Source organism: Phoca vitulina, unplaced genomic scaffold (genome assembly GCF_004348235.1).
Source record: "Phoca vitulina isolate PV1807 unplaced genomic scaffold, GSC_HSeal_1.0 scaffold6, whole genome shotgun sequence".
NCBI classification, from domain to species: domain Eukaryota; kingdom Metazoa; phylum Chordata; class Mammalia; order Carnivora; family Phocidae; genus Phoca; species Phoca vitulina.
The window spans coordinates 66221153-66233225 of record NW_022589709.1 but is presented as its reverse complement, the minus strand read 5'-3'; the positions used below and the strand labels follow the sequence as shown (position 1 = coordinate 66233225).

The 12073-nt window shown below is 41.3% G+C and overlaps 1 protein-coding gene and 1 pseudogene across 1 annotated transcript in view; both read right to left on the bottom strand.

Annotated features, from left to right (window-relative positions):
- Window positions 1-12073, bottom strand: part of MIER3 (MIER family member 3) — a 168096-nt gene that overhangs the window by 44584 nt on the left and 111439 nt on the right. The window contains exon 3 of the mRNA XM_032404383.1: window positions 6491-6610. The gene's annotated coding sequence lies outside the window, so the exon portion shown is untranslated. The remainder of the gene's footprint in view (window positions 1-6490; window positions 6611-12073) is intronic.
- On the bottom strand, window positions 2318-4174 carry LOC116632412 (annotated as a pseudogene).

The following is a 12073-nucleotide window of genomic DNA, read 5'->3' as shown; positions in this document are numbered from 1 at the left end:
TTACCATAAATGAAACTGGTTAAGTCTGCGGGCCAAGGTACACTATATAGTATGCCAGAAATGACATCCTTTGCAATTCCTTAGATTTACAATAGAAAACTTTTCACATTAACTTAAAAATGTGAGAGGATGGTGATACAAGTCAGAATATTGGTTACCTACAGGAGGGAAAGGGAAGGTATCACTAAAAAGGGAGCAGGAGGGAGCCCGCTAAGTACTGGAAATGTTCTATATCTCCATCTTTGTGGTGATAATGTGAGTGTGTATAATAGGAAAAGTTCACTGAGCCGGTACACTTAAGATTTGTGTATCTTAGAAAAGTTATATTTTAATAAAGACAACAGCAAAAGTGAAGGGGGTTTTCAAAATTCTTTTGTGAGACTATTCAAGCAAAAAATTTGAAGACCACTGTTGTAGGAGACTGAGAGGACTAAATTTTCCTAAAGCCATGGTCCAAAACATATCTCTCCTGTCCTCTACCCTCAGGACCTCTCCTCCCTAACATGTCTCATTTTCCTCCCAAACTCCTTTTTTAAAAAATTAATTAATTAATTAATTTTTATTATTATGTTCAGTTAGCCAGCATATAGTACATCATAAGTTTTTGTTGTAGTGTTCAATGATCTATTAGCTGCGTATAACACCCAGTGCTCATCCCAACACATGCCCTCCTTAATCCTCCCAAATTCTTACACCAAGCCCCCGGAAGTCTTACTCTGTAACCACCACCTCTTACATCCTGAACCAGTTCCCTGGGCATTTCTCTCTACCACCTACCTTCACTGAGATCTGCTCCCCGCCTTGGTCTTCCCTGCCCAGCCCACCCAGGACACCACCTTTTCAGACTGCACAAACCTAGGGTCAGGAAGAGAGGTCCATGTCCTTGATCCTTTGATAGGAAGCCAGGATGCTCCAACCTCTGAGAATCCTAATATTCATGATACTGTCTTCATTCCTGGTCACTCTCATTTACTGACTACCTGGCCACTGCCCTTCACCAATGGACGATCCAGTGTACACACCGCCTTCTCCACCCTGATCCCTGCTATTCTCTTGGTTGCATTTATACTTGAAGAACAGAAGATTTTAATTTTGATGAAGTCCAATGTATCCATTTTTTCCTCTTATGGTTGGTACTTGTTGTAGCCTATGTAATTTTTTGTCTTCTCCAAGTTTTCTAAGACTTTCTCCAGTATCTTTTTTTTTTTTAAATATATTATAGTTTTAACTTTAACATTCAGGTCTATGACCCATTTTGAGTTAATTTTTATATATAGTATGAGCTAAGGGTCAAGGTTCTTTTGTTTTCAATAGAGATACACAGTTGTCCCAACACCATTTGTTGAAAAGCTTTCCCCCATTGAAATAACTTGGCACCTTTGTCAAAAATCAACCGGATATAGACATAGATATAGATAGATAGATTTTTGATGGCATATATATATATATATATACATATACATATATAAATCTATTTTTTCACTCATATATATATGAAAAATTATATATATAATGCCAATTACTAGGCTCCATGTTTTGATTCATTATTCTATATGTCTGTCATAAGATAATTCTTGATGACTTATAATAATATAAGATTTGTAATAAATCTTGAAATCAGACTGTGTAAACCCTTCATCTCTGTTCTTTTTCAAAATTATTTTGGCTATTCAATATTCCTTATTTCCATATGAATTTCAGATTCAGTTCATCCGTTTCTACAAAATGCCTGCTAGTATTTTGCTTGAGATTGTGTTGAATCTATAGATCAATTTGGAGAGAAATGACATCTGAGCAACAGCGAGTCTTCGAATCCATGAACATGACATATCACTCTATTTACTTAGGTCTTATTTACTTTCTCCTAGCAATGTTTCATAGTTTTCAATGTACAGGTCTTGCACACCTTTTACTAAACTTATGCTTAAATATTTTATGTACTGGGCACCTGGGTGGCTCAGTCGTTAAGCGTCTGCCTTCGGCTCAGGTCATGATCCCAGGGTCCTGGGATTGAGTCCCACATCGGGCTCCCTGCTCGGCAAGAAGCCTGCTTCTCCCTCTTCCACTCCCCCTGCTTGTGTTCCTGCTCTCGCTATCTCTCTCTCTGTCAAATAAATAAATAAAATCTTTAAAAAAAAAATTTTATGTACTTTTGATAGTATTTTAATTTTTTTAAAGAAAAGAGTGGAATTTAATCTTTATGTACAGGACAGTGCAAGAGAGGAGATTCCACATAGAAATAAGAAACCCACTGAGAGGAGGAGCTTCACACAGGTTGTACAGTTTGGAACCCGTCAAGTAGAGTTTCGTTGTAAAAAGTGCTACAATAACAAAACGCATTTAAAAAGAGTTCTCAGTAGAGAAACAGTAAGACAAACTTCTCCCAAACAGAGTACACAACAAACAACGTTCTGCCTCAGCTGCACAATCTAAAAGTTAAAGGTCCCGGCAGTGCCATCCTGAACTTGGAACGTATAGTCTTCAGAGGTAATTTCTGGCACAGCATTCTGATCTTCCTCTTCCTCTATAGAGAAATACTTCTCAATCAAGTTTAATGAAGCTTTGTACACAGACTCATTTTCATGGTTTTGTAGAGCTTCAATTTTGTCTAAACCTCCACATTCTTCAATCATTATACTAAGTTTCTCAGTTTCACCTAGTTTCTCAGCAGCCTGAAAGATGTTTGAAATGGCATCCAGAATAACCAGAATAATTTTGGTATCTTTTGCAGTTACGAGGTTCATCAATGGTTCTATTACGCCACAATGAACGAGGTGTACAATCTGTTCAACTGTCCCACCACTTGTATAGTTGGTCACAGCCCAGACAGCTTCCTTTTGTGTCTTAAAGTCTGCCTTAGAGAGAACACCAATGAGGAATGGGACTAATCCATGATTCACAACTTGCTGTATCTGGTCCTGGCGGCCAGCTATGATGTTTGACATTGTCCATGTAGCTTCCTTCTGAATATCAGTTTTGGGGTTCGTTAGGAGGCTGGGAAAAACAGCAAGTGCTCCTGCATCTATTACAACCTGAGTCTGTTCATCTGTCCCAGTGACAATATTTCCTATGGCTCTTAGCGCAGCAGTCACAATGGGCAATTCAGTAGCTCCTAGAAGCTTCACAAGCTGGGGCACAACTCCTGTTTTCACAACCATTTCAATCTGTTCATTTGGACCATCAGTAAGGTAGGAAATGGCCCAGCGGGTATCTGCCAATACTTCTGGATCATCATGATGCAGGAGATGAACTAAGGTAGGAAGAATCTGCTCAACAGCATCTAATGGGGGTGCAGGATTCTTGTTGCGACAAAGGTTTGTAAGTGTCCAAGTAAGGTTACGTAAGTAACCACATGCTAAAGATGACATATCAGGAACTGCAAGGAGAGCCAATAGTGGTTCAACCACACCATACTTGATAACCAAGTCTCGAAAAACTGAACCATCACCTGCAATGTTTCCTAGAGCCCATGTAGCTTGTTTACTGATGTGGGCATGGGAAGATGCCAACAGAGAAATGAATGCTGGGATAGCACCTCCATCTACCACAGCCTTGGTCTGTTCTGACGTCCCAGAAGCAATGTTAGTGAGAGCCCAAGCAGATTCAAACTGAATGGGACTACAATCAGTTCTGCCCAAGAAGGACACAAATTTTGGAATCAAACCAGCCTGGATTATGTTGTCTATGGGGGGCTGTTTTTCCCTAGAAAGCAGTTTCCTAGCAGCTTGAGTAGCCTGGAGCTGGCTTTCCAAATTGTTGCTATTTATGCCTTTGACAATGTCATCAACAAACTAATTTACAGTGCCCTGGTTGTTGCGGTTTTCCTGTAGTGGAGAGGTAGCCTCATCAGGAAACGAGCTTACGTTTCTCCTTTTCAGCATGTGGTCGTCTTTCTTAGCTTTCCTCAGCTCCACGTTAACTTCTATTCGGCGCTGCCTCATTTCTGTACTGTCTTTCCCCTTGTTCTTGAATCGTTAAGGCGGGCAGCCGGTGAATTAGCATTCTCGTTGGTGGACATGGTTATGAGACAAAGGGAGAAAGCTACACGGCCGCTCAGGCTTCCACAGGAGGCAGTCCGGGGCGTGCAGTCTGTGGGTCAGCTGCCCTCGAGACGTCTACCATGGATCACCCCAAAGACGATGTGTCTTTGATAGTATTTTAAATGGCATTTAAAATTTTCACTTTACCATTGATTGTTGCTAGTATATAAAAATTTAATTACATTTTATATATTGACCTTGTATCATACAACTTTGCAAAATTTATTTATCTTTTTGTAGCTTTTGGGCAGATTCCCTTAAATTTTCTATGTTCACAAATATGTCATCTGCAAATAAAGACAGTTTACTTCTGCCTTTCTGATCCATATGCCTTGTTCTTTTACTTGCTGTATTGTGATGGCTAGGACCTCCAGGAGAGTGTTGAATAAAAATGTTGAGAGTATTTATTCTTCCTTGTTCCTGATATTCCTGCAGCAAAGCATTTCATCTTTCACCTTTGTGGTGGTTTTGAAATATATTCACAATTTCTCTTATACTCCTCCCCTCAGAGAGTGCAGTCTTTTCCCCTTCCCCTGAATGTGAGCAGTAGTTAGTGACTTCCTTCTAATGAATAGATTCTGTTGGAAAGGACTGTGACTCCCAGAAGATCAGATCATAAATGGCATTGTGGCTTCCTTCTTGCTTTCTCTTTTTCTTGGATCACTTACTCTTGGGGAAGCCATTTGCCAAGCCATGGGAACACACAAGAAGACTTATGAAGAGATCCATATGGTGAGGACCTAAGGCTTCCATTAAATAATGAGTAAACACCTGAAGCCTTGTCCCAACAGCTTTGTGTATGGGGCTATCTTGGACGCAGATCTTTTAGTCCTAATCAAGGCTTCAAATGACTGTAGTCCCAGTTGATATCTTGAATGCAACATCATGAAAGAATCTCAGTCAGAACCACTCTACTAACCTGCTCTCAAATCCCTAGCCCTCAGAAATAGTAAGATGGTAAGTGTTTATTGCTTAATTTTGGGGGGTAATTTTTTACACAGCAATAGACAACTGATATAGCCATTAAGTATCATGTTTCCTGTTTATGTCCTTTATCAAGTTAGGATATTTCCCTTCTATTACTAGTCTGCTGAGAGTATTCATTGTGAATGAGTATCGAATTTTGTCATGTACCTTTTCTGCATATATTGAGATGATCATATTCTTTTTCACCTTTATTCTGGTAACATGGTGATTTCCAATGTCTTTTCAACCTTTCATTCCTAGGATAAACTTTATCATTTGGTGCATCCATACACTGAGAAATATCAAGCAGTAAAAAGGCATGAACAATTGATACATGCAGCAGCATGGATGAATCTCAAAAACACTCTGGTTCCATTTATATAAAATTCACAAAATGGCAGAACTAATCTAGTGACATAAAGTATGTTAGTGTTTGCCTGGGGCCAGAAAATGGGTGGCAATTGACAGCAAAGGACAGGAGGAAAGGGTGATGGAGATGCTCTATATATTGAGCATAGTAGTGGTTACAAAAATGTATAACTCATTGATCAGTACCCTTAAAATATAAGTGAATTATATCTCAAGAGAGTTGATGTTTAAAAGTTTATGCTTGAGAGGCACCTGGGTGGCTCAGGCAGGTAAACATCTGACTCTTGATTTCAAGCGTGGAGCCTGCTTGAGATTCTCTCTCTCCCTCTGCCTCTGCCCCTCCCCACCACACAGGCTCTCTCTCTCTCTCTCTCCCTTAAACAAACAAAATAAAATAAAAGTTTATACTTGAATTCTATAAAACTATATAGCTTAAGAATGTATTTCCTAATCATGCCCATTAAAATAAAAATGTTAAGAGAGTAGGTCTAGGTTATCTTTAAACATGGTTATCTGTGTTACAACTAATGCTAGCAATATGGTTAATAACCACAGTGAGGGAGAAAACACCAGCCCAGTTAATGGATTTAATCTATTCCTGAATCTAAATGGTTGTTAAGTAAAGGCTTCTGCTGTGTATAGAATTGTTACTGAAATAAGTGTACTCACTGAGCCTGGTTTCCTAAGGTAAAATTCAAGTATGCTTGAGAAATCCAAACCCAAGTCAATTTTCCAAGTCAGAAGACTCTACTTAAGTTATCCTGGTCTAAGAAAGCGGGGTTAAACAGAAACACAATCCATGACTTTTCTGATGGCTTTTCTCTTTGTGCTGACAGCATTTCCCCTTTAGCTGTGATAATACTGAAATCTGTCTTACCCTCAACTAGGACTCTTCAGCCTGGAACACACAGAAATGGTACAAATGCCAACAGTTGTTTCTAAATAAACCAGTCATAAAAGAGAAGTCACTGATAAGAGAAACGATTAACATTATCAATTGTAAGTTACTGTCAGTAAAAACAGTTATTTATTATTACCATACCTAGTGCAGGGAATCCTTTCCCTTATCTTTCCCTCTGCAGAAAATAAAAAGAACAAAGGAAATGAGAGATTACCTCTAAACCGAAAATTGCACTGGCCATGTCATCATCCTTGGCACACTCAGGTTGGAATCCAAAATGATTGCTGTCCCCAGGTCAGCCCCTCCTCAGCCCCTCAGCTGGTCAGTCCAGCAACTGGAATATGAAAGAAAGAAAAGCATTACTGTCAGTCACATTCAACCTTCTTCTTTCTCTATTCTTTTCTTTTGGGGGTGGCATCTGAGAACACCAACATCTGCAAGCCTTTTTCCTTAGTGGGGGAAGTCAAGGGCTAATTCTGCCAGTGTGATAGAAAACACCTTTTACAAGAAACCAAAAAATCCCTGAGATCAAGGAAATGCAGGACACCTAAGGTTAGTGAGCCGAACAGGAGCCAGGAGCCAATAGTGAGAATGAGGGAGCCATAATCAAAAAGACAGATATGAGGGCGCCTGGGTGGCTCAGTCGGTGAAGCGTCTGCCTTCCATTCAGGTCATGATCCCAGGGTCCTGGGATGGAGTCCTGTGTCAGGCTCCCTGCTTGGTGGGGAGCCTGCTTCTCCCTCTCCTCCCTGCTTGTGCTCTCTTTCGCTATCTGTCTCTCTCTCTCTCTCTCTCGAATAAATAAATAAATAACTTTTAAAAAAAGACAGAGATGATAGTGAGTGTTGACAGAGATGGGGAAAACTGGAACCCTCATATACTGCTGGTATGAATGTAAAATGTTGCAGCTGCTTTGAGGAAAACCAGTCTGGCAGTTCCTCAACAGGTTGAATAGAGAGTTACCACATGACCCAGCAATTCCCCTCCTAGATGTACACCCAAGAGAAATGAAAACGTATGTCCACACAACAACTTATACACAAACGTCATAGTGGCATTATACATAATTGCCAAAAACTGGAAACAACCTAAGTGTTCATCAACTGAAGAAAAAAACAAATAAAATGTGGTATATTCACATGACAGAATACAATTTTGCAATAAAAAGGAATGAAGCACTGAAACATGCTACAACGTGGATGAATCTTGAAAATATGCTACGTGAAAGAAGCCAGTCACAGAAGAGCACATATTATATAATTCCATTTGTATGAAATGTCCAGAATAGGCAAATTTATCCATACAGAAAGTTAAATAGTGGTTGCCTAGAGCGAGGGAGGGGGTGGGAAGGTAGGTGGCACATAGAAGGGCTGGGGTTGTTGTGTTTCTTTTTGGGGTGATAAAAATATTCTAAAATTGATTGTGGTGATGGCTGCCCAATTCCGTGAATATACTAAAAGCCATTGAATTGTACATTTTGAATGGGTGAATTGTATGGCAGGTAAATTACATTTCAATAAAGTTATTTAAGTGGGCGGGGGAAGAACCATGGGACCAGGGCAGGAATGGAAAGCCCAGGAGCTAGCCAGAAGAGAGGGTTGAGAGAGAGAGTAGGCAGGTGGGGCGGCCTGAGGCAGCTCTCCTAGGCTGGTGCTGGGAGTTGCTGTTGCTGGTGGTCTGTATTTGCAGCAACACAAGAGCAATGATAGGTTGAGCTGAATTTAAAGGACTGGGGGGTAGGCTAGACGTCTACTGTTTTTAAAACAGAAGACTGCTTCTATACTCACTATTCAAGAACTCCAAAGAGGCTGCTTCTGTGTTCAGGTTTTTTTTAGGAGACAGGTGGTGGGCACTACGTTGATCTGTTTATTTAGGTCTTCAGAGTCTGGAAGCTGAGTTACTCACACTCAGTTTGAGACACCTTATCTTCATTGATCCCATGTAAGGCCTTTTTTTGTATGTTCCTTTACGTTTATTCCTTTTTACTCCCATAATCTACCCAAGCAACCTTTCTAACGGGCATGATGAACACCTTTTTGTTTGTATATATATGCTTGCATGCTGAGTGTTACTGTTTTGTATGCATGTGTTCTTACATTTAATAAATATTGTTGTGATAGATGTTTTAGTAGGGTCTGCTTACAAATTTCCACTGTTATCTACCTTTTAGCTAGCTGTGCTTAACACTGCACCTGGCACCTAGTAAGAGCTCAGTAATTGTTAATCATTAATAAATAATTCTAGACCAGTGGTTCTCAGCCCTGGATAATCTGTCCCCCCTTCCCCCTCTCCCCTAAAAAACATTTGGCAATGGCTGGCGGCATTTTTGGATGTCTCGACTGGAGAGGTGGTACTAGTATCCAGTGGGTAGAGGCCAGATATGCTGATAAACATGCTACAGTGCCCCAGACAATCTCAAAACAAAATGTCAAAAGTGCCCAGGTGGAGAACCCTTCAAGAGAACAGGAACCATATAGGTGTTCATTCACGATTTTATCTCTAGCACCTAACACACCTCATAGTCCATAGTAAGTATTCAATAAATACGTGTTGGCACATTCATGCAAACCGACTAAATGGGTGAAATGAGTGAGGGTACACCCTCACAGTTGGGCTCCAAGACTTCAAAGGGGGCACAGACCCCTTTCCCAGAAAATTAATCCAGACCACTTATGCAACTTAAGTGTCCATCATCAGATAAATAGATAAGAGGTGGTGTGTGTATATATATATATATATATATACCATATACTCCATATATATATCCAGCCATTAAAATAAATGAAATCTTGCCATTTGCGACAACATGGGTGGGCCTAGAGGGTATTATGCTAAGTGAAATAAGTCAGAGGAAGACAAATACCATATGATTTCACTCATATGTGGAATCTAAAAACAAAACAAATCAACAAGCAAAACAAAACAGAAACAGACTCATAGATACAGGAAACAAACCGCTGGTTACCAGAGGGAGGAGGGGTTGAGTGGGTGAAATAGGTGAAGGGGGTTAAGAGGTACAAACTTCCAGCTGTGAAATAATTAAGTCATGGGGATGTTATGTACAGCATAGGGAATATGGTCAATAACACTGTCATAATTTCGTATGGTGACAGATAGTAACTAGACTTACGGGGATCATTTCATAATATATAAAAACATAGAATCACCATGATGTACATCTGAAACTAATAGGATATTGTATTTCAATTACACTTCAATAAAAACAAAAGAGAACAAAACACAAAGAGCTAGTATGTTCCAGAGAGACTGGACCAGAACACAGGCCAGTACTCTTTCCACTAGGATACCCTGCTACTAAGCAGGTTCTTTAAAGACACATGAAAATGATTTTGATAAAGTAATACAAAATAATCACATTATCAAGAGGGTTGGCATAAAAGGGAGCCGCATAGCATACATCCTAAAGACATTTTTATGCTCACGTTCCAGAATGCAAAACTAGGAAATCATCAAAGTACATAGCTAGTTGTCTTTTCTGTGCTTGGAGACATTTTACAGAGAGAAGTTTTGCATGTGGTCCCGAAATTTCTCTGCTCATTCAAGTTTTGGCTCTTCTTTTTATGGCACAGATCTACACAACAGCAAATGCCATTACCTTGAGTTCACGCATGACTGTCGCCTGTGTCACTCTGTGGGATTCAGCCAGGCCTGGCAATACTCACGGATGGATGGAAGGGGGAGAGGCAGCGGGCCTTGGATGTATCTCGGTTGGTCCCCACGGGTCAAACACAAGGGAGGGAGAGGGAACCGAGCAGCTGCAGCTGCAGTGAATTCTGGTTTTGTGCGGGGCAGGCGAGCACTACTGCAGACAGCCTGAGCAGGCGTTTGAGAGGGAACAGGAGCCCAGCAGGTGTGTGAAGCACAGGAATGGGGCATTCAAAGTGGATCACCCTTAGAAATTCAGGACCCCAAGCCAGCAGTCTGTCAGCCCGGGGGATATCTTTGAATCTGATTCCTGGGAGCTGGACCGGCATGGCCAAGGATAAGAGATGGGACATCAGCCAGGTTATTGACAATGGGCTCAAATCCAGAAGCCCACATTCAAGAAATGGAGCCTGTGAAAGTAGATGGAGAATTCAGGAACCAAGTAGGTGCTGCCGAAGGATCCCTATGTGGGTCGGTGGTAGCTCAGCTGGAGTAGAAAGGCTGCACAGTGGGGAGAGGAAAACGAAGAAACCAGGCTTCAAACTGATCAAAAGGAGATGGGGGGTTAACAACTGTCAGGAGGCTGTGGGATCTCTGATGGTTCCTGTTGCCCCATTATGAGCACAGTAACAGGCACACTAGAGTCTCTGGGTTCCAGAACATTCCCTTCCCATAGGCTGCCCTGGAGTAGACTCACAGGTCATACATACCACAAAGCTATTATTAAAGAGAGAAAGGAAAACTTGGGCAACTTAAATATTTACAGTATTTTTTGCAGTTGACTGTTAGTCAACTTCTTTCACTCTCTCGTGCCACCTTGCACCAGCACCAGCCCATGGAGCTCTTTCTACACAGCCAGCCCTGACCTTCTAAACGTGTGAGCAATCTCCTTGAACAAAGCCCATCAGAGATGTCTACATAGAGAGAAGATGAGACAAACAGAAGGAGGGAGGGAAAAGGGACCAGCTCTAAGTGAGGTCTGAGATGGAAGAACACTGAAAAGGAAGTTGTATAAAGAGAATGCAGGTGTGCTCCGAAGCATTTTGTGGTAGGATTGAGTCACCCTGTGTATAAATCTTTTCAATGCTGGTCTACAGAGAAACGAATAAATGAATGGCCAAATGAATAAATCAGTGAATGAATCAAAGAATCAATGGACTGATAAATGTATGAATGATGATGATGATAGGAAAATGGCAATGAGCAACCATCATTACACAAATGTGTGTGTGTGTGTGTGTGTGTGTGTGTGTATGCAGAGGGAAAAGATCAAAGAGTTGATGGGTGTCACCAGCACACGGAGGGGCTACTCAGGCCCTGACGGAGGGATTGATGACAAACTACAGGAGACTGACAAGCCCTAAAGTGCCTCGGAAACCCTCACCCCTAGGATGGTGACAGACGTGTGGCAGGTGCACCCTCATAGCTGGCAGCTGTCATGTTCAACTCTCCCCTTCCCCCATCCAACCATGGGGTGTGGAGCAGAGAGGCCCAAGCCAAAGGACCCAGTCCTTTGTCCAACAGTCCCCTATGTTAACTCCTGACAATACGAGAGAAACAGAAGCACTCACAGAGCATATAGGTAATGCTTTCATGCAAAAGAAATCCTATGCCTCTGAAAGACCAGCTACCTAGCATTGGCTACACTGATAGTCTATACATGTGCCACAGGATGGATGGTGAAATTGAGTCTATACAGAGTGAGGTGACCTCCAGCTGGATTTTATCTAGCCAATCCACAGGGGAATAATGTGTCCTAATGACCTATGTGGCTGACCTTTACAGAGTGAATATTGAGTTCTCAACTGATAGAGGGGGTGAGTACGAGCATTACCTGGGGAGCTTTGTCAAACTTCACACGCCCCAGGAGTCCTAGCCCTGATTCTGTTATTCCCTGCCTGAGACAACAGCTACTAGATAGAGGGCAAGGAACTAGATCTGAAGTTGTTTGCGTCCAATACAATGCCTACCACTCAGTCTCTGCTGAACAAATGGATGAATAAATCAATTTAGTTGTTTTTATAACCACAGAATTTGGAGTCTGGAGAGACCTTAGAGTTCAGCCAAACATCTTATTTAATGACAGAAATAAGGTCCAGAGTGGTGAAGTGACTTGTCCAATATCACACAT